The sequence below is a fragment of the Acanthochromis polyacanthus genome, chromosome 4, assembly GCF_021347895.1.
Source record: "Acanthochromis polyacanthus isolate Apoly-LR-REF ecotype Palm Island chromosome 4, KAUST_Apoly_ChrSc, whole genome shotgun sequence".
In the NCBI taxonomy this organism is placed as follows: Eukaryota; Metazoa; Chordata; class Actinopteri; family Pomacentridae; genus Acanthochromis; species Acanthochromis polyacanthus.
The window spans coordinates 29486033-29512642 of NC_067116.1; the positions used below are offsets into that span (position 1 = coordinate 29486033).

The 26610-nt window shown below is 38.2% G+C and overlaps 1 protein-coding gene and 1 long non-coding RNA gene across 4 annotated transcripts in view; one reads left to right on the plus strand and one right to left on the minus strand.

Annotated features, from left to right (window-relative positions):
* LOC110966177 (inactive N-acetylated-alpha-linked acidic dipeptidase-like protein 2) overlaps positions 1 to 11686 on the minus strand; it is a 580988-nt gene extending 569302 nt beyond the window's left edge. Inside the window, exons 1-2 of one of the 3 annotated variants that reach the window (XM_051947586.1) lie at positions 11579 to 11686; positions 3615 to 3677 (exon numbers count right to left, since the gene is read on the minus strand). The gene's annotated coding sequence lies outside the window, so the exon portion shown is untranslated. Of the gene's footprint in view, positions 1 to 3614; positions 3678 to 3801; positions 3922 to 11578 lie in introns of those variants that run through there. The other 2 variants (XM_051947587.1, XM_051947588.1) reach the window with 2 other exon arrangements.
* On the plus strand, positions 1845 to 21744 carry LOC110950263 (uncharacterized). Its single transcript, XR_002595644.2, has 3 exons — positions 1845 to 2101; positions 17242 to 17392; positions 19901 to 21744. It is a non-coding gene; the product is annotated as an uncharacterized LOC110950263 (long non-coding RNA).
* Positions 21745 to 26610: the final 4866 nt, after the last annotated feature.

Consider the following 26610-nt stretch of genomic DNA (forward strand, 5'->3'; position numbering starts at 1 on the left):
CTGTTCAAGTGTGCCTGTAAGACAGCAGATCATACCTCATAGTGTATCTATATCTACAGTACAATCTTAAACTTTTCTTTAACCTCTAACAAACCATGTTTTTGTATAATTCCTCCTCCAAGGGGAAAGTTGAGGTGAAGGTATCTGCTCTGTTTTTCTATCAATCTATCGGATCCAGACCATTTTTTTTGTTAAAATTGCGAGATAGGGCATTGGCCTTGGCGGAGGATGCACTCTGAGTGCCCTTCTAGGTTGAGTTACAATTATGTCTCTGCAGCAGTGACAGCCATGACCGGAGGATTATGTTTTTGGGTTGCCAGCTTGTCCCATTCTGACAAACACAATATCTTAGGAACGCCTTGAGGGGATTTCCTCAGATTTGGCAAAAACTTCCACTTGGGCTCGAGGGTGAAGTGACTTGAAATTAGCAGTCAAAAGTTAAAAGGTCAAAGGCCAGAATTACCTCACAAAACTTTTTTTTTTTTCCTGGACTAATCATGTCATAAGGTAGCACAAATATCTAATAGGGTGACATGATAAACTGGAAATGAAAACTAAACTTCACTGTGACCACATAATGATCTGGGAAACGTTTTTCTCATAATTCACTATCTTATCTCAGGAACAGAAGAGGAGATTGTGAGTGTTGGATACTGACTTGATGACTCTAATCTTAGGTGTCCACTTTGAAATTAAGATAATTATATAGATGTTCTTTCTTGTCAGGTTGAAAATGTATGTGATGCAATCAAGTTGTCGAATTTGCATGTTCTTTACAACAATATCCATATTTGAAGCATTTTCTACTGTAATGCCTGGAACTTTGTGTTCCATCAGAATTAGCTTTATTGACAAACTTGTTGATATATATACAAGGAATATGACTCTGATTTTGTTTCTTGTAATGAACGCACACACTTTGGAGTCTTTACAACACATATTATACGAGCCTGGACCGGCATGGAAACTGTGACTTTACTGACTTGTGGAGATATTCAAAGATATTAATCCATGAGATAGTGTATGTCTCCTCTGCCAGGGGCGATGAGTTCAAACTACATTCCCGCTGAGCTCAATTATAAACCCATGCTTTCCCAATTCATCATCTCAAGGTCAATTTTTTTTGTCTTAGTCTGGAACGAATGTGTGCGAATACAGTGAGCCCTCAATCCCTAAATGTGTTGAAGCCTCACGTTGGTAACCCAAATCTGAACACTGGCCATGAATCTATGTAACCCCAGCATCAGCACAAACTCAAGTGCCTTCAACGCTGGGATTTAACCCCTCACTGCTCTGGCAGAGCTATTGAATAGGCACTAGTAAAAGTATAGGTTTGTGTGGACAACTTTGAATCCCTCTGGAAAACCTCTCACAGGACGTTACTGTAATATGCCTGGCGTATTTCTCTTGCTGGTTAGAAAACTAAACTAAAGCCACATACATTTTCATCACGTTTGCATGCCAGCAGATCCAAAGCAAAAACCTGCCACATCAAATCATAAATATCTTCCTTGCTGAATATGAATGACCTCCATAAGATCACTTTGAAGCCAGAATAATCTTTCCAGTCATCAGCGTTTTAGCTTTGCCGTTTCAAAAATGCAGCAACGACAGACACCAATTCTCTTTCTGTTCAGGACCAGACTTTCCTTTTTGTTATTGATGTTCATTCCGTAATGGAAGGTCAACTACAGATAGTACAACAGGTGTCTCATTCAGACACACACGCATGCACACACATACATACACACTTAGTTTAAGAAACCTGCTGGCTGCGGTCCACCGATTCCTTGGTGAGCGACATGCATCATTAACAGCTTTTAAATGCAGAGGCGTCCTGTCTTCAGGATCTTATAACAGGCTGTCCGTCTCCCCCTCTTTACAACATCCCACCCACTACACACACTCTTTAAAGTGTTACTAAAGAGGCTTAACAGCCCATTCCAAAAAGCCTGCATGGGGTATTTGTACCCCATAAAAAAAAAGAAAAAAGAAGGAAAGAAAAAAAAAAAAACGCAACAAGCTACAAATAGTACTTCACTGAGTGCCCTTATGGAGTTTACACCAGTTGCTGTACTGAGATGGTTAAGGCCAGCAGCAGGTGAGTAAAAACGATTTATTCTACAGCACACTTGTTTTCCAAGAATTGTTCAAAGGGGTGTGAGAATTGTTAGAACAGGGTAAAAGCACAGAGCCTGAAAGCATACGTATATACTTTCAAGTGTTTAGGATATGACTATGTCGAAATGTGATGTGAAGTCTGATGCAGCTGCAGTGTCCAGGTCTATCCTTTGAGGTGGTTGTATTTGCAGGTTGATTGAAACTAACCTTTAATGAAAACTAGGTTTCTTGCTTTTCCCCCCCTTAGCATCAAAACAAGCATTTGGCAGGTTCGACAGGGCTGAAGTGCTGTACGCTGACACATACTTGGAACATCACACACTAACGTACAAGCTGCCTGATATGTAACAGTAGAGTTTTAAAAAAGAGCTAGTGTTTGATATTACTGTGGTGCAGGTGCATTTAGTAGCATAATGTTGAGAACTTGCGGTTGAGACTGAAGGCTGCAGCAGGCATTAGTATGTGTGTTATTATATATATATATATTTAGTTGTGCCTTACTTGCATGTGTCTAAAATTTGCTGTTAGGGTTACTGAAGGTGATAAGTGAAAGCATTGTGACTGCACTGGAATAAGGTCCACGACATTAAGCATGCAGTAAAAGCGATGAGAAAACTGTTAGGTAGGTAGAAACCGATAAAACATACAAATACTGTGAGACACAATCTAAAATGGCTTCGCAATTCTCAGCAATGGATTATAGAGTAGAATTAGTGGCTGCGATAAAAATAAAATGGTCATTTTTAGCAGTTTGAAAGACCTACATTATGTAAACATTGTGCATTATGTGCTAATTCGAAATCCTGTAATATTTTCGCACTGAATTTATTGGTAAAGAAAGGACGCAGTTTAGTTTAACGGAGTATTTTGCCATTTTTCGTATTATTCAGCGAAACATTTGCCATCTCACGGATCAATACTTAAATGCAAAAGCTCCAGTTTTGTTAATGCTTTCGCAGTGGTAACGATAGTAAAGCATGATATTGTCAGTGTGGGCATATAAAAGGAGAAATTGTGCTGCGGAGGATTAAAATCCTACAATAACTACAAAATAAAAAGCCACCATCACACGCTGCGAATAAAATGCAGAAATATCCAAAGATTTCCGTTCCGAAACGCTGACAGGCAAAGCGACATATCGTCACAAAATTACGGGTAAAATCGCCTCAGCAAACATACGCGATCAAAAAGGTGCAGTGTGTCTTTAATTCCTTGCCTTTGAGGTGGCGGCAGCAATAGCGAGGGCATCCCAGGCAAACCACAAAGCCAAGGGTTAAAGACGATACCATGCTGACTCTCCCTAAACGACATGCCACGCCATTTTACCAGCTCTTTATTTCCCCGTCATAGCAAACCAGCTTCAACTTCCTGCTCGCTCGCATGCCATTCAAGGACAAGGATGAGAAGCAGAGCAGGGGAAGGAAAAAAAAAAAAAAGAAGGAGGAATCAGTGTTTCAGGAACATTAAGGGAAGGTCATTGTCTGTGAGCTTACCCTGGGAGAGAAGCAGAGGGCCTGAACCTGCCAGAACCTATCCACGGCGACCGGGAGCTGGACCTGCAAGAGACCAGAACAACAAAGACAGTTTGTGACAAAGCTGAGGCGCCGCAGTCCGAGAGGAGTGAAATCAAATGTGACATTTTTCATTTATTTGTAAATGCCTCCTTGGCGGCACACTCACTCGAAACGACAGTTGGGCTCTTACCAAGTTAAGGGGAGCTGATGGTAGAATAGAGGGATCCTGACAGAGGTTGTAATGAGATGCCGCATTAGGGCCGCTCTCTCATCCACTCTCCCCTCTCTCGCCCAGGAGCACGCCCTTCACTTCCAATCTACCACCCCAACCATTTGGAAACGGTTAACCCTGTGAAAAACTACACTAACCCTCTTTGGTGCTCTGATAAAACATTCTTTGTGGGTTTATTTTGTCAGAGATGCCTTTGATGCTACAAATGCCTTTGTCAAAAGGATTCCGGAGCATTTAGAGCCTTGGGAAGGTTTGAAAATGATTCACAATGTGCATCACCTGCCCAAAAAATACGAGGAGAAGAATGGTCTGCGGTTGTAAAGTCCTGAAATCTACACACGGAAAGTTATTCTGCACATTTACTAAAGTACTGTGCTTAAGTGCAAATTACATGTATTTCGACCTGTCGTGAGTATTTTTATTTTCTGCTTCTTATCCTACAGTTATTTTTTATGCCTTAAGAAAGACATTACTTGCCAAGCGAACAAAATACAGTGAAGTATTAAAGTTTAAACTGCAGTTTCCCAACTTCTTTTCAACTTAGCAGTTCCAAAGATTCACCCTCTGAAAAGTTCAAACTTCAGACATTCTCACAAAAAAGTCAAAAGAATTGTCCAAAAACTCAACACAGGTTTGTGTAGTAAAAGCTCTATTTGTCTTTTAGGATGATGATCAACTTTCAGGTCAAAATCCACCACACTAAGTTGTATTTCAAGGTTCTATACTGTTGAAAATTTTAGCCAGTTCCCACTTTAAAACTGAGAAACCAATATTTTTTGAACTAAATAATTTACATAATCCCTTATGGCCTCCTTGGGGTTCGGTTTCACATCAGCTTGGAATGTGTGCCCACATATCGGAGATGTGGAAACTGTAATGTCGGGAAACATTTAGACAGACTTAAAACCTATGAACAAGGACTTGACTAATTACCGTTTCTCACCTTGCCTGCTGTGTTTTAGTGCAACCTGCATCTCTTTACTTCTCTCCTTGTCTCTCTGATCTCAAGTATTGTATTTTAATACTGCTTTGTTTCTACTAAAGTTAGTTTTCGCTTACATATTTTTCCATTGCGGCTGTCAGACAACAGAATGAGTATGAAATAGTGATTAAAATGCAGCCCTTTAATGCTAACCCACTGTCACTTTACAAATAATCCAAGGCTATAACAGCCTGTTGAGAGCAGGGGTTAAACTAAAAAGTCATGGTAGGATTAACTATCTTTGCAATATTGTGAGCTTAGGCTCAAAAGACACATTCTGGGAAGTGTGAAACTTACATGAACTTGTTAAAAATATATACAATATTGGACCTTTAAAGTAGGTGATACTAGGTCCGATACTAGCTAAACGGTGAATCAGTATAAACAGTCTACTTATGTATGATAATATTTTATACTAATACAAAAGAGGAAGTATTCTGCTTGTAATGGTATTTTAACATTCCAATGTTAATGCTTAAGTCAGTGATCTTAGTACTTATTCGATCACTGCCTAATTATAAATGCTACATAATGTATAAATTATATAACATTTGAAGAAATGGAAATACAAAATCCATTATCATTTAAAATGATTCAACAACCATTAAAAGTAATGATTGAGTCATAATTTTCCCTCCACAAACTGGGTCAAGCTGGAACGAGGTCTCAGCAGAGGAGCTTGCAAGGAAAATGAACTATTACCCTCTACAAGTATGTGTAGTGCCCTCTAAACTGTCCTCGCAGATTGAGAGAGTGTGCTATATAGTGGACAGCATGTGAGCAATGAGTTATGTACTTCATTAAGCTCAAGTAATTTCCCTCCCAGATATCACGTCGCCTTCAAGCCTCTCAGTAATCCATCCCAGCAGCCAGCAGCTAAATTTAGCTCTCCGGAGCACAATGCCACACCTCGTCATAACAATGTAGGTAAAAGTGTCTGGCTGAGGCCAAGTGCGACAAGGTGTCATTAAAATAGAAAGAAAGATTCTTGCCTATATTTAAGTAGCTCTTAGTGCTGTGGATAAAATCTGTAGGTTTTCAGTGGCAGCTAATTCATCATCCTTACTTATTTAACTTATTCCTTAATAATTTGACTGCAGTAATTAGATTCATCATCAGTATGAGTCCAAGTCTCAGCAGGATTATCCACACTGAAAGATATTGCATTTAAATTTAAATTATATTACGCCATCACCGAACTGTAAAAAGTACTGTTAACATAATTTAATTTGGAGTGTCATTATAATGTTTGGTTGTGATACTTAATGTTACCTTAAAGTCATCTATTATGCCCCTTAACAGCGAGTAAATGACAGTTTCAGATCCCCATAGAATCTTTTCTCAGCTAAAAGTACTGCAAAGATAGTCATTTTTAGCAGGGCCTGATAACTCCTGTATGTAGCCTTGTTCTCAGCAGGCTGCCACAGTGTTTGTAACTTTAAGTGCAGATGAGATGCTGCTGTCTACACTTCCTTCAGGAAGAAGACTCTCTCTGCACATGTGATCGACAGCATGGCTCAAAGGGGGTTAGATGCATTACAGCTTACAGACCGGAATGAGTGTGACGGATCAGGACTTTTTCACTTCTGTTTCTCTCTGAGCAATCATTTTTACATAAAAATATCACTAAATTTACAGCACAGACATTTATAATGTCTGCATGGTGAGACTGAAAAATAAAAATTCAGTTTGGCAGTGGACAGCGGAAGCTTGTTTTTGGCTCTGAAGTGACAGCTGGTTAAATGGCATCTTAATGGGCTGCATTTTTGTCACTATTTCACACTTGTTGCATTGTCTGACAAGAAAAACTGAAATCTGTAAATAAGAATTTAGAATTATTACAGTCTATGTCAGCTCCTGAGAGTAGGAGAGAAGGAATAAGACAAAAAGGGCTGAGTTTAGCCAACAACGCAGTAACCCTCTCGGTACTTCTTTATATGTTTCAAAGCTAACAGTTTCCACGATCGCTGAATGTCCCTCAGGATTACAGTGTCCATAGACCTCCGCTCATGGGCACATGATCAAACCTAAGAGCCACACAACTTATTTACAAAAAATATTTTTCTATTCTTGTTGTGACATTGCCTTCTGTAACAAAAGTAATCTGCTGGATCTTCAGATGCTGAGAGTGCATTAAGGCTCTTCTATTCATTCTTTCAGCCAATAGCAAAATATTTGATTTGCCTTATTCGTAGCCGGGACATGTTAGAGTTAGCAGAATCATTTTTAGAAAGTAAATGAACTTGGCGAACTGCAGGACAGCTGCTCGCCTTGTAAGCAGCTGGCGGTGAAGAGCCATTATTATGCAAAGTTTGAGCTAGCTGACTATTGGTCCCTTAGCCAGAGAGTAGCAGCTCAGGAAAATTCTTACTGGCTTATAAAGCTGGGAGACACATCCAAGTTTCTATTAACCACAAAACACCATAACAATGATTCCTTTTAACCATATTGGACTTTTGTGGTCCACCAAAAACCTATACAAAAAAGAAAATAATATATTATGTATATCATATATTTTCCAAGCTATTACTTGCTGGTAGCTGCAGAGTCTATCAGCATTTGTCAAGTCAAGTCGTAGGTTTATGTTCATTGCTCTTCTCACATTTCCAGACAGTTTTATTTTTTCAGTAAATGAATGATCTGTTACTTTAGCAACTAGCTGGTGGACACAGTTTAACAACTAGCAGGCTAAAATGGCAAATATTTTTAGAGACCAAAACAGAGAGTGATATTAGAGTCAAACTCAGAGTGACTGTCTTCAAATGAATGTTAATGTTACTTTTCCTGTTGGTTATGGTAATAGGAAAATGCATGCTATTCCATTTCAAACTGATGATTTGAATTGTGTCCAAAATCAATCTCTCATTCACTGCTCCCTATATAATGGACACTCTATAATTCACATAATAGCAGGCAGTAAACTGAAATTCCAGGCACTAACCATCATCATCTGGGAGTGTCAAAGTGCGGTACATAAAGTCTTTTCAGATTAGTAGGATTTTGTTTTACATGATTTATAATCAAATAGCAGAGGACCATGACCTAAAACAGGATCCATGTGTCAACATCTGCATCAGAACTTTCACTGTGCAAATAAAATAAAATGTAATAGAAAACAGATATATTTCATATGGTTATGAATTGCAATAAGCAAAAAATCAAAGACATAAACATCAGTAAAATTTAATGTTTTTTTTTTCTCAAACCAAAACACTAAGTAGGTGTGAACTTGTACTCCAAGGCCTCAGGTGTCCACCTAAAGCATTGAATCAACTGAATCCTTTCTCAGCTCTTCATGACTCAAAATCCTGACCGAGAAAAAAGGCATCTTTAAGGCATTTATAAGAGATTTGCTGTCTGTAGGATGCGATTAGGAGATCTTAGGATATCTTTCCTCTAGAATTGAGCTCTGTGCTCAGTTAAGTGCTTCTTGTCTTGTCGTATGTTAAAACAAAGGCAAACTGCAAAATCAATATGAGAAAAAGCTGTAAAGGTCACCAGTAAGAAAGGAACAGATGATAACATCGACTTCACTCATCTAAAAGTTGACACTAACTTTCACTCAGTGTCATGTACGTGCTCTAAATCTTCCAATATGTTCTACTTATGACTTGTATTAAAAAGGGAGGACATATGAACGCCTGAACTTGAAGCCATAAATTGTTCGCTCAAACCAACTGGCCTCAATATGGGGATGGTAAAAGTGTCAGAACCACTAGCTGACTGTAAAATGTACATTACACCCTTGTAAAGTGGCTGTCCATCAAAATCTAAGCACTTCCAGGCAACACGCCAATTAGGACATTAACATTATCTGCCACTGAAATTATACCTATGTCAACATCCAAAAGAAGCATTTATAAAAACCTGACTGGTGTGGTCACAACCGGGCAGTTCTATTTGATCACTATGCAAGATGTGTAGAACCCTGCAAATTACTCCCGCCTCCCCCTTGTGTTAAAGTGGGTGTCAATGTTTACAACTAAGATAGCATGAAGCAAAACTATCCAAATGTGTGTGCATGGAATTAAGCTCTTTTTAGAAGCAACCTGGGTGTGAATCAGTCCACACAAGACATGGATGTGTTGGCACTCCTCATATGTGCACATAACTTTAAAAAGTGACAATGGCTATCTCCCCTCTCAGTCAGGGTTCAATTACAACTCTGAACAGATGCAAAACAGAGAGCAATGGATTGACATTAATTATGCAATTAAAAAAAGTGGCTTAGCTGGACATACTGGGCAGGCATTCCATTGTAAAAGCACCACCATATGTTGTATAAACAGGGTCCCAGACTAACTGGTTTGCCTTTTCATTTTGGTAAACTTCAAAATTTTCACTCTGCCTCTTTATTGTTCAATAATACATTTTCAGTGTTAGCATCCCTTGTCATTTCCCATACTCAGTCATTTCTTAGCATATTGTGCAAATTATTGTAAACAGAATGAAAGTGCAGATAAATGTTTTTCTCATTTATACTTTTCTTTGTCATAAGCATGATCTTACTCTTTGAAAATAGCAGTTCTGTTTTGGCTATAAGTTGTGCTAAACTTTTTCTTCTCCATACGGTGTGGCTTTGCTGCTACCTAGCATTGTAGTATAATGCACCCTTTATTTTGTGCATTGTTAACATTTAAATTCAGAATGGCATTGCTCCAACAATGTAGTGAGTCTTTGGAATAAATGCAATGAATATGCTGGTTGTTTTGTTCTATCTTCATGCTGAGAATTTACTTGACCAATATGTATACAGTGATTCATTCTGTTTACAGGGGAAGAAAGTAACCCTGGGTTGCTTTCTAAAGCTAGCTAGCTCTACTACTGTTCCATAAGCATCCCACAAGCTTACTAGCTAACTAGGCAGCTGTACACTGAGAAGCCTCTAGTCTCCACTCAGTTAACTCCAGTGCATCCGCTCAAATATGACCAAAAATCAGTTTGAAAGAGAAAAAACTGTCATTCTAATGTCCCATTTACCTCAGTTGAAACAGAGTAATTTTATCTACCTGGTTAGTGTCAGGTTGACCAATGAAAATGTTAAATCATGCTTAGCAGATTTGGTTGCACTGAAGCCCGGATGAATGTTTAAAAAAAAAAAAGACCTTTGGAAATCAGTTTGAGTGGACCGAACAGAGCTAATACACCAATATTCATGTTGTTACCTGTAATTTGAAGGTGCTGTGCTTTAGTTTGTCAGTCAAGGACATCAGCTAATACATACAGAATTGACTGATCCACATCCAGCTTCATCCAGTATTACACAGACCCAGTACTGCAGCAGCCACAGCTTTTAAGCTTATCTTTACATTTTATGCACAAAGACACTTATATAATATTGTGATAAAGAATTAACTGACAGCAGAGTCAAAGTCTAGTGGTATATTTTCTTATTTTCAATATTTATTGTTAAAAACTTCTTCTCCATGTTACTGTTTATATTAAGATATCTTACCCGGCGGCTACCTTTTCTCAGATCAACAGATGGAACAATCCATTTTAAAAGAGGGATGATTACAGTGGGAGGCTGGGGTGTCAAGTATGACAGTGAGGCAATAGCAAATGGTTGAAATGACTCATGGGTCAGGTAAGAGGTGCCCCTTAACAGAATTTTGCTAAGAACCCCAGGGAGGTCAGAGACTGCTCTTGATGTGGTAACTACAAGAGACTAGCAGATGTCTCAGTCACAGCAGTCAAATAAAAATAGCCTCGAAATAGCCTCTAACCATGCATTAAGTTCCCCACAGTGGGTGATACTAAGTGCTTATTTTTTATGAGCATTTTGACATCCTGACTTGCTATTTAATGCTTTGACAGTTTGAGTAAGTGGGCGAAAGAGGAGACAGCCACACAATGTGTCTTTGCCATTACAGTTTAGACACATATTTTGAACTTATATCTGTAACTCGGACATTAGTGGAGCTCAACATCAACAGCTAATGAACAGGGCATTAGCAAAAAAGATGCTTAAAAAATATTGCCTCAGGCATGGTCACACAATTCATCCATTGCATGAAAATGTGTTTCGGTTCACATTGACATAATAAAATGGAGGTACGCATAAGTCAAATGCTATATTTTGCCGTCTAAAGTAGAACATGATCAGACCTTCGATTAATCTAAAACCTGTGCTCAAAAAAGAAACTAAACAAAAGTAGAATCCTTGATGCTGATTTATAGTCTGTGGATTCACTCACCGATTAGTTATCCAAGCAGCCTGTTCGATCCAAAATATATTTCTATACATTAATATATCTGGATACACTTTGATCTGTGGCATGTATGGTGGCAAAGTTTAATCTTAGAGGGTGCTATTGTAATATGACCATTGTGATCTTTTTGTTTAAAGCGTTTACCATTTAAATAAATGCTCTTATCAACTCTCATCACTTATTAATTCCATTGCTTTCCATATTAAAGACAAATAAATACATGAAAAATCAGTTGCTGCTGCAAAAGCATAGCTGGTGGCTGCACATTCGGCGAAACATCGATTCTTAGATAGGGGGATTCCTTCCAGGTCCTTTGCTATAATAGCAACAGAACAGGGAGTCAATGAATGAGCTAGCGGTGGCTAACTGCACAATTCATTTTAAAGCCCCATATGGTGTAGCACGGTAGCAGACGAGTAATGTCTGATGGCTAATGCTAGCAATCGCTAAACAAAAGTAGGAATCCCTTAAGTACAGTTTAAAGCACATCAAATCAAAAAAATTTTAAGCTCTTCACCTTATTCGGGATCGCCAGAGCATTTACAGCTGAGCAGCAGCGTGTCTCTTCAGTCTGTGAAACTACCTAATAACAGTAGCACAGCAGGAGAGACTGGGAGCTGCTGCTAAGATCAATTTATGCATATATATCTTGAGTTTTAAGTGCTAAATGTGACTAAACAGCAGTCACTACAGTCACTGATACTGCTGGACTCTTCATTACATATCATCCGACTTTTAATTTACTTGTCACAAATATAAGCACTGCTAAAATGGACCAGTTAATATGCAGATAAACTGAGCTTTCAAGACAAACACAGAAATAATTTAAAGCATTAAAATAGTACAGTATAGCCAGCTCTTTCCTGAGTATCATGTTTATGTTTTAGAAATTTCGTCAGCATATTTGCATCCAAAATGTGTAAGCTATTATTGCCATATGAGCTTAATATTTTGTAGCACTCAATATGTGCACAGTTTCCACACTGCACTACCTCACAAGGTTGCCTTTAAATAAGCATGTTTAAAAAAAATACAAATATGATATTTGGTCATTGCTAAGAGTTGATCATGTCTTTGTTGTCCAAGCACTGATATGTTTTTTTTCCCCTAGTCATATGTTAAATCCAGCTCAGGTGGAAGGAATAAGTCACAAACGTACTGGTAATTTGTAAGTTAATTAAAGGCATTGGAGTCTTTAGAGATCTGTATCTGCACACTAAAACTGCTGGGAGTCTCACTTTAAGTAATATTAAACTAATACTAGTAGAAGAAGAACTGAAATCCATTAAAATCTTCTGATATCTTATAAAAACAGTTTCAAAAACTCTGTAGTGCCTGCATTTTGGACTTGTCTCGTAGCATGTAAATCAGTATGCTAGGAAAATCCACAAGAGTTTGCTCACCTCTGTCACAGTAACATTGAACAGCAAGCAGTGACTTTGTGAGAAGCTGCCTGAAGTACCAATTCATCTATGCTACGTTCTAAATAGCTTTGGAGCGTGCAGACCTGCCTTTACTATGCTTACATTATGGCATCCCAGCTCAATTAAGCTTTCACCTTAATTATTGTGCTGTTTCATCTTCACTTGAGAAAATGTAGGTTCAATTTCTCAGCAGACTTAACTAAGGGGGAGTGACCTTGTCTTACATAATGTTAAATGGACCAGCAATCTTTTTTTTTCTTTTTTTGTGGGTATGTAAGAGGAAAAGGCTGGCTGTTAAAAGTCCACCATTTTCACATTTCTCTATGTCATTGATGCCTGACAGGCTGTAATTTCTATTCTCTCAGTCGAGCGGAGCCTACTGAGCTGGAGATTATGGAGATGACGGTTTGGATTTTTAAGCACCCGCCTCATCCCGTTTTAAATCTCTATAACGTCTGGGCATAAATAAAAACAGATGCCTTTTATAAAACAACCAGGCAGTGGAGCTGAATAACACTGTGCTTCAGTGAACCCACATTTATTACTGTCGCCACTGAGTGAACATTTCCTCTAGTCAATGTCAATCTACACGTCGATGGGAACCCCATTTGACTAATGGCTCTAGCAGAGTCTGGATTTAAAATCTGGGGGTAGAACATTAATTTTCTAATTTCCCTGTCAGTGTCAATTTCGTCATTCATTCTGTCAATAGTACTGTATTGTTCGTGCACAAAAGCCATTTAAAATTTTCCCGTGTTAACTGATTATCGGTAAGAGAACAAGTGGTGTCAGTAGGGAATAAAACTTTAATTAAAGCTCCAAAATCAATCAGTAGTGGTGACTCGGGTTATGTTTGTTTGCTGTTGGATGCTGGTGACATTCACTTGCTCCTAGAGAGTAGTGGAGGGAGGAGGGTCAGTCTGAGGAAGCATGTCAGTGATCACCCCTGCAGTAAATGAAGCAGAGGGTTGAAATCATCTTCTTGTCTCTTTACATGAGGATCTCCCCAACTCAGATGAAGTCTGAGTTTCCACTGACCTCCTTGAGGCAAGGTTAGGTCATTACTGCTTCACTGCGACTGTAAGTTTCAGCTCATGGGCCCTGGAGTTTAGACCATCATTCATCATCAGGATTTTTCTCCAAGCGATTGCCAGCAAACTAAAAGGTCTAGCAAGTACATTAAGGACTGTAAATGTGGATGGCGTCACATACACGGCATTGTCACAACAGCAAACGCATTTAAAATGAGTTGAGATTGCAGCTGGTGTTGGGCATCACTGAGAGATAGAAGCACTGATTATTTATTCGTTTGCTCTTTACTCACTTGGAGGCAACACGTTTAATGCTGGAGAGTGACAGTACAATAAGAGAGGCTTTGTGGGTTTTTGGAATTTCAACAGCTGGTAGTACATCAATAGCAGCAGATGGTGCCCAAGATAAGGGAAGAGTCTACTCTCATGGAGGAGAGACAATAGTGCCAGCTCCCACTGATTGACCCCCCATTGCTATAAGGAAGTGATGGCACAGTTAGCTTTGCAGCTACATACAGTGCCACTATGTCAAACAAATTATCAGACTAAGGTAGCAGCTTCGAAGAAGGAGATATACAGGACCGGTGAGTTTAGTAGTAGCATGCAGTCTGGCAGAGTGAGACACCAAATATGCCTTCATTGTGGAGATCACACAGCAGATTTGTAGACTATAAATCATTCCAAATTATTCTACATCGGCTCACTGTTCTCCTGTCCAAAAGCACTTCTGCCATTTTGGTGCTCCAGAGTGTTGCCAAAATGATCAAAACCGCTGTTAGTAGAGGTTGTGACAACTTCATGTTTGCAACCTGCCATCTTGTGTATAAATAAACTTTTTGACTTTTTATTAATTCATTCATAGTCATTATCCCCCATGCAATTCACCAACCAAAGCCTGGCAAGCTGCATGAGGAATCAAGATTTAGGTCATTAGCTGGTCCATTTGGTCAGTCTTCTGTCCTCTGACACTGGAGAAAACAAGCAGTGATGGTCAGATTTGGTGCCAAGCAGGTGTCCAAAATCTTCTTTTGATCACCTCTAATTATGTTAAACACAGTCAATTTAAGTGATTTATAGTATTTTATAAAAACTGAATCAGATTTCTTCCAGACTCCTTATGGTCTGGGAATTCATGCCCTGCAAATCCCCAACTTAGACAATACATGCATGTATGCACCCCTATTCCACTGCTCTTTCGAGCCATGTTCCTGATGTTTCCAAAGAACAAAGTAGTCAGGAAAGGGGCCATCTTTGTCTAACCTAATGAGGTCACAGCTAAAAGGCGAGAGATAGATTTGTGCAATTTTCATGGCAGCCTGCTTGCTTTTATTCACAATCAATGACACCCAAACATTTCTCGTTAATTGGTCCTCTGGATATTTATGCAGCTACTTAGATGCAGGATAGCAATCCATTCAGCAGTGTTCCTAAATCGACAATTCTAAGACAGCAGTCATGTTAATGTGGCAATGTTTTATGCCCTCTCAAATTTTAATCACTAATTAGGCAAGGAGCAAAATGGAGAAGCCAAATGACTTGTGTATACTACATCGGATAAGCCTATAATTACTGCCCACCACTCTCTTTGTCTTATTGATATAGTACATTGGCCCATAAACTGGATAAAGGTCAGGGTGTAACAATTGGCATTGACTTGTTTTTTACACTAATGGACATCAATAGAGACCGTGTACTGCTTTAAATGGCAAAACAATTTAATGATCTGTAGTATAAAATAATGATCATAACTGAGAGAGACTCTAATGTAATGGGAGCCATTCACATACTAAAGCCTTTTTATTGTGTTTAAATTACAGAAAAAGTTCTAGAAACTATCCACTGCTCTGCAAGTTGAGGAAACATTTTAATCAGGGCCAGATTAATTGACTGCCTCGCAGTGAAAAAACGAAACAAAGCAAAAACAAAAACTGAGCTGTTGGCCCCTGACCACACATTCCTTCAACTATTGTATCCATCTGTGAGCTGAACAGCGCAAATCTACAGGATTGCAAAGAACAGCTTGACCTCCCCATAATGTTTGGCCAGTTAAAAAATAATTATTCAATATTTAATTCATGCTTATAGATTATGTTAGATGAAGCCAGATTAAACACTACACAAAAATATCAGGTAAGAAATGAGAATTCTATGATTCTGATGATGAAGATGCTGTGGATTTAGAAAGACGCATGATGGAAGATAAATTTCTAAATTGTGTCTATGTTTTAAAAAGGTGAAGTTTTTAAATTGTTGGGGTGTTTTCACAACTGCTTCAAAATGGTACCCTGCACAATACAATGGATGTCCCAGTCAAGTATTTGGAGCCCTTGATCTGATTCAAATAATATTGATTTTATCTGCTGATATTCCGATCAAACACTACTTTCACATAAAATGTGAAGTTTTCTCAAACAAATTTCACCTCTAGATCTTAAAAGCTCATGAATGCCACGTATCTGAGTTTGATACAAAACTCAGTGATACTTAAACTTGAAATTCCAGTTATGCACAACCTAAAAGGGGAAAATATTGTACTGTCCTACATTCATTTCAAGGCTTTAGCTAGTAGTTATTTTGTGATTTACATAATATAAAATATAAAACACCTACTAAATGATTATACAATAAACTACTTAGCAGCATGTAAATAAAGTAATTTTAGCTTGAGCTGTAGCATTAACATGATATTAATGTTATTTTATCAATATTTGCGATCCAATATTGTATGCCGTTAAGTCCAAAATTATCCATAAACATGTCATTTAGATTTGTAACTGGAAATGGCTTAAAAAGTCATAAAAGACAATAAGACATCGATTTAGAGATGTTTATGTTCAGTCGTAAATAGCCGTAAAAGGCTTTTTTCTTGACATTTCTATTAAAAAAGGAGATGTCCAAAATTATTCATTTCATATTCATATTTGCTGCCATTAAAAAAGATAATAAAATAATAATAATAATAATAATAATAATAATAAAACTTCTATACCATCCTAGATACCCCTGGTAATTTCTACCATGTTCCAGAGCCATTTAATATGGCAATGGATGCATGGATGCAGTATCTGTAGTCATTTACTTGGTAACTACGATTCATGGCCAAAACCAAAGAGCTGAGCAAATTTGCCATGAGCGTCTTTCTCTGAGAAAGGAGTTGCACATTGTAGCTGCTCACAAGATGGGGAAAGAGTATAAAGTCAATATCCAAGTGTTTTAAAGTGCCAGTGGCAATTGCATGGAGCAAAATCAAAAAGGTACAGACTTACACACAGTGAAAAATCTCAAAGGGCAGGGTAGAAAGCCAGAAGTAACCCATGTACTGACAAAAATGGTAGTGCAGAAAAGCCAAAAAGAATCCTAGGATCATCTCTAAGGCCATCTTGACAAATATGACCACTCTTGGGACTACAATCTTCAGGCAGACACTCCAGCAAACTCTACACAAGGTTGCTCTTGGTTGGAGAAGCTTTCAACCACATGACATTGAGCCTGTGGTCAAATGTGGTAGCGGCTTCTAATACATTTTAGGTGTTTTTCAGATGGGCCAAATTAATTTGTAAGTAAATGGCATTGTGAGAAAAGATTGAGATTATGGAGAAAAACAACTGTCTGCAGATAAACCTGGCCTTGACCAACGCTGGATCTTATATAGAGACAAGGATCTGAAATGTGTAGCCAAAGTGAAGAATAAATGGTTAATCGAAAACAATTCTATCATTTTGCAGTGGCCCAGCCGGACTCCAGACCTGAATCCCACTGAGAATCTGTGGAGGAATTGAAGACCAGTGTGATGGCAAGGAAACCTATCAGCTTTAACGACCCAGATATCAAAAGAAGAGTGGGCCAAAATCTCAGCGGAAACTTGTAGAAAGCTTGGTAGAAGTTTTCAGATTTCTTCATTTGCTATGATGGCACTGAAGGCATTGGCATTGATTACTGACTACTAAAAGTGTAGGGGAAAAAAACAAAACAAAAACACAGTCAAAATGTATCACTCCCTGTTCAAACACAATGTCTTCCTCTCTTTGGTCATTTGTTTTTGTCATTTTAGTCAGAAGAAAAACTACTGGTCAAATAAAAATTCACTACAAATCACTATTTGGCACTTGCACTACTTCTGTAGATTAAATGCAAGATACTCACTAGTAAGAGGTTACTTTTTCTCTGTAGTATTTCTACATTTACTGAAGTAAAGGATCCAAGCACTTTTTCTACCACTGATTATGTGATCTATCATACTATTGTATATAAACCTTTTTTTATGTTTATTTTAACTTTATTCTCCTAAAAACCCAACAACAGTGTTGTACGACAAAATATTCAGAGATGATAACTTGAACTGAAGATTTCCAACAGTCCAACTCCAAATATGTAACTGCACAGGTCTTAACTGTGTTGGTGGTCTTTCTATCGGCACTTAGTACTGTCCTTAATAACTGTTAGCTTCTCCCTCGCTGTTTTTTTCCCTCTCTCTCTTTACATTACTTGATTCAGTGGCTTGGGTCTTAACTATTGCCAACTGTTTCGTCATTGACATGAAAGTTCCAAATGTGGGATGCTGCTCGACCCTGGGGATCTCTTTTGATGTGAGACTGACAGCTTAGAGTTGAGAGAAACAGCGATTGCTGACCTCAAAGGGCTTTTTACAGGTGAAAACTGTACATATGGTTGGATATTTAACTGTAACATCCCAAGGACGTTTTGCCAAATGAACATTTGTGTGCACCATACCTGATAACCAATGACTGACACAAAGCAAACTGGCCTAAAAGACAAGATTTAGTTTGGAGCAGAACTTCAATTGTCATTATTTAGCACCAGGTGAGTTTTATCCAAATAAAGTGCTTTGGAATCATTTTAATAATTATTAGTCCCATTTTTCACAAGTAGAGATGCTCTAAAGCTGCTACTCAAATGCATATAAACAGTGAAATTATTGTTTTACCGTGCATAGGGTTGTTGTGCTGAATCAGTTTAGTGCCAGTAATAAAAAGCTGCAATTTTGGTCTCCTAATGATACATTGGTGAAAGCAGTTTTAAATAGAGGTTGTTATTTTAGCATGCAAACAACTCCAGACTTTTAGAGCCTAATTCCCATCTATGAGCTGAGATGTTGGCTGAAATCGAAGAAGAACAGTTCAGGACAAGAAATCTGATAACCAAAAGTGGCATCCATAAAAAAATAAACTGGTATCCAAGATTAAAATGAACACTGATACGCCACCATGCTGCCTACTGGTGCACTGGCAGAGAAAAAAAGAGAGAGAAAAAGAAAAAGTACACACTGTCTGAAGTGTCTAATAGAGACCAAACTACAGATCAAAGGTCCACTGATGTGAAGCAACACCAGGAGCAGATGACATCAGCTTAGTGTGACGACAAGGCCAAAACAAGTCACAGCACTGCAGCATTTTCATACAAAAGTTAGATTTGCTTCCCATGTTACCCTACCCGAATGCATTCCGTGTGTCTTTGATGTCTACAGAGCAGCATTAGCTATCATTTGAAGCCATATGTTGCTAACTTGGGCTGTCTGCTGTTTGGTGCTGAGCCAGTCGTGTACAATGACTCCATCAGAGCCTTGTCACTGAAAACAGCTGCCTGCTGTGACTGAAAATGAGGTTGTAGAGAGCCTGCCTGAAAGCTGAACCGATGTGTTAAATGAGACTAAAAATATTTAATAAGAACATGTTCCTGTGGGTTTGCCACTATGATTGACCCCATTTCATTGTTAAAAGTATGTGTGCAGCTTCATACAAAGTGATAACACAATACAGTTTAACCTGCGTAATCTCTTTGATCTGACGAAATCAAGCAGAATACGCAGACAATGCTGCATAAATGTGCTAAAATGTAAAACTGCCTCCTTATTTATAACCAGGTTAAACTACTGCTTTCTCCACGTCGTCTTGGTCTCTGTGTTTTACATCTTTCTCATCATTACCCCTGCTTCGTCTGACCGGCACTCACCTCACGTCTGTCGCGAGTCTGTTTCAATTCAATAACTTCATTTGAAAGATTCGCAGTGCATTTGTTTGCCGCAGGAAGCAGTAACTCCTCATTTCCATTCCACTTCTCACTCTGCAGGTCGCTTCAGAGCAAGCCATCCGGTTTTGTGCCGTGATTGACAGCTCCGAGACACCTTGCGATGACTCCTCTGCCTCTGTCATGTTTCGTGTCTTTCTCCGGCTTCTCTTCTCTTCCCTTTGATGCTCTTTGTCTTTCTAGCATACCTGTATGGCTTTCCTTAACCTCCCCAGGGACCTCTCTATCCCTTAGCCCTGAGAAACTAAAGGAGTGCAAGCAATAAAAAAAAGCTGGCTGGATAAGAAAAAAGTATATATATAAAATTTCTGTTTCTTTTTATTCTTTCGCCTCCTTCAGGTTTGCTGCAGAGGCATCTGAGACACACAGCTGATGCCCACTGCTGACTGACAGCTCCAGAGCCTATTATGTCAACTTTTCATGAGCCATCACATCTTGTGACCTTCTATCTTGAGACAGGAATGCACTGAAAGCATCCAGCGTCCACATTTTTCAGAAACACCAATTGTTTTTTAGTGGTCAACTGCCTTGAAGCACAGCTTGGATGTTGGTTCAGTTCTGGAGAATTACAGCAGAAGTGTGCATGTTTGCTTCCTTTTTGTTTTTCTTGCTGTCATACTGTTGTGGTTTTTACCGTCCCAAGTTTGATACTTCTATTATTTGTTCAATCAAGAGAGTCTTGATCAATCAAGTGGCAGAGGGAGAATGTCAGCTAAACCTTCACATCTTTCCTCTGCGATTTCACACAACTGCTGAGCACAGTCCATTTGCAGCCTTGGTTATGATACCACAGTCATGTTTATCTACACTGATTAGATTTAGAATAACAAGGTAAAAGGGAGGCCATAAATTTGGCACATTAGCCTAGTTTAGACTGATTGTGGTCACGTTATGGACTGATAACCATAACTGTGGCAGTTCAGTCAGTCTGAATGCCATTTTACTGACTGTGATAGCAAGGATAGATTACAAACACCACTCTCACTCTAATGTAAGATTACTGACTGTTACAATACATGAGTGTGTAATACTGTTCCAAAACAGTAGTTAGAAATTGCATATGATGTGTTTTTTGTCGGAGAAAAAATGAAGTCAAATCTCAAGTGTTGTGTTGTATAAACACTAATGAACTAACCTTTAGTTTGCCAGCTCATGTTGAACTTGCAATTAATGAGATCTTGTTTTTGTGTAATGCAATGTGTAAAATGTCTTTGTTTCCTGTCCTGTTTGCTTATTGCTGTTTGATCACATTGTGAGCTTTCTGTGTAGTTCAGACATGCCTATGGGGTGAAGGATAATGAGATTTGAAAAGGACAAGGTTTGAGATATTGCATAATTTTGTTATTGTTAGCAAACTCAATGAAAAGACCTGAACCAACAGTGCACAAAGTCTGTCCGTCAGCACGTCCTGTTTTTCGCCATCATGCCAGCGATGCTCAAACCCAAGCCAGTTCATTCTAATCTAATAATAGTAGTAAATAAATATTGATTTCTGAAACACCTGGGCACCACAGGTCTATGCTCACTTTGAATAACATTTTGGTTGGAGACAATTTTGAGCCTAACAAGTTAAGTTTGGTGCTATGGATAAATTTCCAGCAGTATCAGAGTGTTCTGGGTACTGAAAAGACATAACACTGTGTGTGTTTAATGGTAATGAAGGTACATGTCACCCAGTGCAACAGCGTGGCTCAGTGATGGGATTTAAAAAAGAAAAACTATTTTTTGGACATCAATGGAGCTCTGTGGCACAGAGGAATATGACATGTTTTGATTGCACACAGTACTCATTAAGAGCATCAGGTTGTGGTGGGTATTCAGAGGATTTGTGGAGAATTCAAAGGGCACGGAATATAAACCAGGGTGCGAACTACAAGGGAGCCAGGGAGAGCTTGGTTGGCTCCTCTTAATAAGACATGAGCTCCCCTGGAAACATTATTTGTGGAATTTTTGGTGGGGTTCTTTTGCCATGCTCTTCTCTGTTTTTGTATCTGTAAATTAGGCTATTATTGATGTATGATTCATGGATGAGGGTGATTCATCATTAATTCACTTTAATAAAGATACCAGCATGCGTGCTATTCTTGCCGTCACCATCGAAGCATGGTGGCGCAACATCATAGAGCTCACTTGGTGCAGTGGATGATTGTTATTACGAAATAAACAGCATCTCTGTCTCTACACTTCATGGCACCGACTGCTTTTTACTGGTCTTCTTATCATTATTTTTACACATTGTAATATCACAAAATGAAAGTCTAATTCAAGAGTTTTTTTTTAAAATTATCTGCTGTTCCCGACCACGTTTCTCAGAGACAGAAATTCCAAGAATTAAATTATAAAGTACCAAGAGACTCGATTTAGATTCCAAAAGCTCCAAATGAAACAGATGTGTACTTATCTACACAAATACAAGGTTTATCAAAGTACTTGATTTTCCTTTTTGCCTTTGTGCAACAGAAGATAAAAGATGTTTTATTGGACATATTTTCTATCAGCAATGAAGTCTACAACTATTGCTACTTGGTCTCTACCTTTATATAGAAATGATGCTTATCAGTGGCTATTTTCTTCTATTTCCTGTTCATACAAGTAGGACAAAAAAGCTCACATTAAGTGGTAAATAAATATGGTATCTGTTGTCTATGACGATGAAACCCCCCCAAAAAATAAATAAAAAGTGCACCCCCAGCAGCCATGGCATAGTTTGCACACTGATATCAAAATAAACTCGGTTACTGGTTTATAAATTGTTCTGGTTTTGTTTTTATAGATGTAGAGGTGTCATTCGTTATTTTACTTATCTACACAAAACAGAAATGACTCTGTTATTTAACTCACTGACATAATAAGGCATTTCAAAAGATTGCTATTTTAAGACAATCCACTGATATTTGGTGTTTTTATTACAAAAAAGTAGCTTATGTTCAGTAGCTAATTTCCATTGTCAGCATTTTTACATTACTGGCCTTTAAAAAAAAAAAAATTCTGGCAATTTCGAGGAAAAAAAAGACTGTTACAGTATGGTTACGTTGTAGTTGAGTTTAGCCAACAAAATGATGTGGTTGAGCTTGAAGAGAATACGCTCCTACATGTTAGAGGTTTACAGAATCTCTGGAGATGTTTCTTAGTAAAAGTTGTACACAGTTAAACATCGAGTATATGACTTTCACAGACAAAAACAGCTATATTTAAGCCACACAAGCCTGATGAAAGTCAGTCAGTCTCAGAGGGATCATTCTGTATTTTGCAGTAAACCGACATATTTAAACCTGTTAAACTTGAAGCAATTTCTGGTAATTTCATGCTTCTCTCAGATTTGACTAACTGTGTGTTTATCTTTCACTGAAATATTAAGTCATGCACCTCGAACAAAATTGAGGAAACTAAGCCCTGTTTATCAAAAAAAATCCTCAATTTTTGTTATATTACTGTTGGCTGCAGGTGAGTGACTTATGGTTTCATGACTGCACTAATTATTATTTTTTGTTTTGTTTTTGTTTGTTTTTTTTAGTCTGGTCATGGCAAACATTTTGTTTTTGGCAAATTTGAAAGGGAGATAAAATACAGTGCTTTTAGGCTGACATTTGGTTAAGTTTCCTTATGAAACAGTTTGTCACAGATATGTAGTTCAGGGAAAGACTGATGATTCTTTCTGTTTTTACAGTTTCTGACCATTGAATGGTATTATCTTAGCCATTAAAGAAAATCAATTCAAAAATAATAGACAACTTGTCTTTCAAACCTGCGGATGGGTTTGGAGGTTTAGAGGGTTAATCTGGTGTCCGTAAGGACATTCCTGAGCTGGCACAGTGGTAACAATATGTTTTATGTCAACCAAAATAACATGCCATTTAAAAACAGAGTTACAGTCAAAAAAAAAAAAAAGATCAATAGTGAGGTATACACCATTAGCATCAGCATATATTTCCGCAATTACCCTGCTTGCCAGAAGGGGGAGACAAAAGTCCAACACTGCAGATTTAAAAGCTGAAATAAACTTGAAATAGGTTTTTGGATTGCCATCTCAAAACTGGATTAGCCCATACAAACACAGGGACATTGATTCTTTGCATCATTAATGCAAAGTCAGTCAAACTGCAATGTCTACAAGGACTGGCCAAATTTAAAGAATAAATAAATGCTACTACTATCTCAATACATCAGCCTCAAAACCACAGTGAAGACCCTCATCTTCTTTGAAAGTCAACAACATTATGCATCTCCACAATACTCCCATCGGTGCATGTCTCCTCCACCATAACTCCTCATATGCATCTCCTGCTTTCTATTATGGAGACTTTCCCCTCCTCTCTCTGTCTTTTTGAATCCCATCCATCATTACCATCTTCTCTGTTAGTCTTCTTTACCTTTCCCTCGTGGGTGAGTTATGTGTCAGGGCTGAAAGAGCTATTCTGTATCTTTCCTATCTGGTCCTGTGGGAGAACTGGTGCGTGATGCTGACACTGGATGACAGACAATGATGGCTGGACATCCAACACCGGAGGAGAGCAGGAGTCCTATCTGGAAAAGAGAGGAAGTATGTTGACAGTGTTGATTCTCTATCTTTTCACCTTTTTGTTGAAACATACCAACCGGAATGCAAATAGAAAAGCTCAAATCTGAGTGAAACCCGTACTTTAAGTAGCAGGTTAGATCATAGAATTGACTCACATGTTGTATTTACGTCTACTTTTTCTCATATCACTGTTCAAAATGCGTTTTGTAGTCTTTTGTCTATGTTAACTGCTTTGCAATACAAGCATGTACTTAAAGTAACTCATAGGAGTTCAGATGTAACACAATAAAATGTTTGAATTACAAATATTACCATCAGTTAAGAAAACGACCAACAAAAAAAACAGTGTGTTTTAAGAGATTTATAAAAGGAAGCTGAATTTGTCTGCCTGAGAAGTCTCAGCAGAGAGTTCCTCAAGGGCAAGAAGAAATTTGGAACCATTAGTAAACCTAGCCAGAGGATCTCAAGCAATGATGAGGTTTATAGGGAGTTAGCTGATCGCAGATATAGGCGAGCAGGAGCCAGACCATTCAAGACTTTAAAACCAAGCAATGAAATCTTACAATCAATTCTAAAACTCACAGGTAGCCAGTGAAGGGCAGCAATGATTGATGTAATTCGGTTGCTTTCCTTCGTTCGTGTTAAAAGCCTGGCATTTGGGTTTTTATTTTCTTTCTTTCTTTCATAAACAGCAGCACTCTTTAGATGTTTCACCTGCTTTTAACAAAATAAAATGCCTTGTTACATCAGATTCTGGGAGCGCTAAAAGCATGGATGACCACTTACAAGTCTGCAGAAGAAAGGAAATTACCTGATCTTGGCCATCACAGGACTGCACCACCTCAAAAGGAGTCAGAAGTAACACCAAGGCTGCAGGCTTCATTTCAAACCACATTAGACAAGAAATACATGCTTTAGTGGAACCAGAAATAAGTCTAGTTGCCTTCTAGTACTGAAAGGCATTTAATGCACATTTTAGTATTGTGGATTAGCTGTGGTATCTATACTGTAGTGATAAAATGAGGCAGTCAGAGAATATTTTTGGGGTGGGGGTAGGGTTGTCTAGCTTTTCTAAACCAAGCAGCTGCAGTCAAACAAAGCTAATTATAAACTCAGTAAGTCAACCCAGGGTTTCTGTGGGAAAGCAGAGCTATTTTCATCAAAGACATCTTATATATAAAAGCCACGACAACATCTTGTGTAGAATGCTGGCTAACTGTTATCTACATAATTTATTTTCAAGTTCTTCTATTTGTTTTTAAAGACATACATTTATGAATCTCTGTGCTTCAACTCTCCCTCAAAGTCTTTCAGATCTTCAGAGCAGCTAACAGTAGATCTAGCAGTAGATCAGCAGAGCAGTTAACTGTTCCACAACCAAGGTTAGTGGGTAAGTGAGATCCAGCTGCTCCCCAAGCTCTGGAATATCATTCCCCTCACAACAAAATGCCGATCACATTTTTAAGAAAAAACAAGACGTACATGCTTTCAGTGGATTTTGTTGGTCATTATTCCTTTTTTTTTGTCTCATAACTTCTTATCCTGTTTTGCTTTGCTTTAAATGTTTATACCATTCTGTTCTCCCTTATAAATTGATTGCATTTTGCACTTATTTTTGTTGAGCAGAGTCCCAGGGCCGTTACACTGTCTGACAGTTCATCTGAATACCACTTTCTTCAACTAAGGTTGTTTGAAAGGTGCTATAAAAATAAACTGAATGGGGCGATGTTGACACCAGATGATTAATCGCAAACATGTATTTCTCACAAGAAGAAGAGAACACTAATTCTATACCATGTAAAGGAATTTAAAACTACAGTTCAGGATAAATCTCACAGTTACTGCAGCCAAACAAGGAAGGAAAACTGGAAAACAAAACAAAGAAAAAAAAAAACAGTGAATGTGAGGTCAACATAACTGTCCCACATGAGGCGTCTTGGTAAAATTTAAGCGATATGTTTCTTGGATGATAGCTTCTTATTCAATATTTAGTTAAACATTATGTAACACAAGACTGTATAATGGGATTACAGCTGCAGGCCCTTTATGCTATACTCACAGTATAGAAAAATTACCGTATGAAAATTATTTTCACAGTGATGTGGATTGATCAGTTCAGCATCTCAACTTTAATGTAATATTCGTCAAATGTCTCACAGAATATCAGTGTTATTCTTTCAACTGTTTGGCAGTGTTAAAATAAAACAACAACAGTAAGCAAAGAACAAATATAAAAGCATCATTCAAGCCGAGAGGTAGACCAACTTCAAACATAAAGTCAAGAAGTACAAGGCTTTAGGGCTTTATCAGGATTGTGTCAATATACGGCCTACAGACCAATGAACTGGTCTGTAGGCCAATGAAATCTTTTGCCCACCTCAGGTCCCTCACAGACCACTACCTTAGCAACAGTTCTAACTCTGAAGGATCTTATATAAATGGTTATGCTAATTTCCAAGAGAATTGATTTGTCTATAGGTGGTGTTTTAATGAGTGTTGATGTGTTATCTTGAATATATACACTCTACAC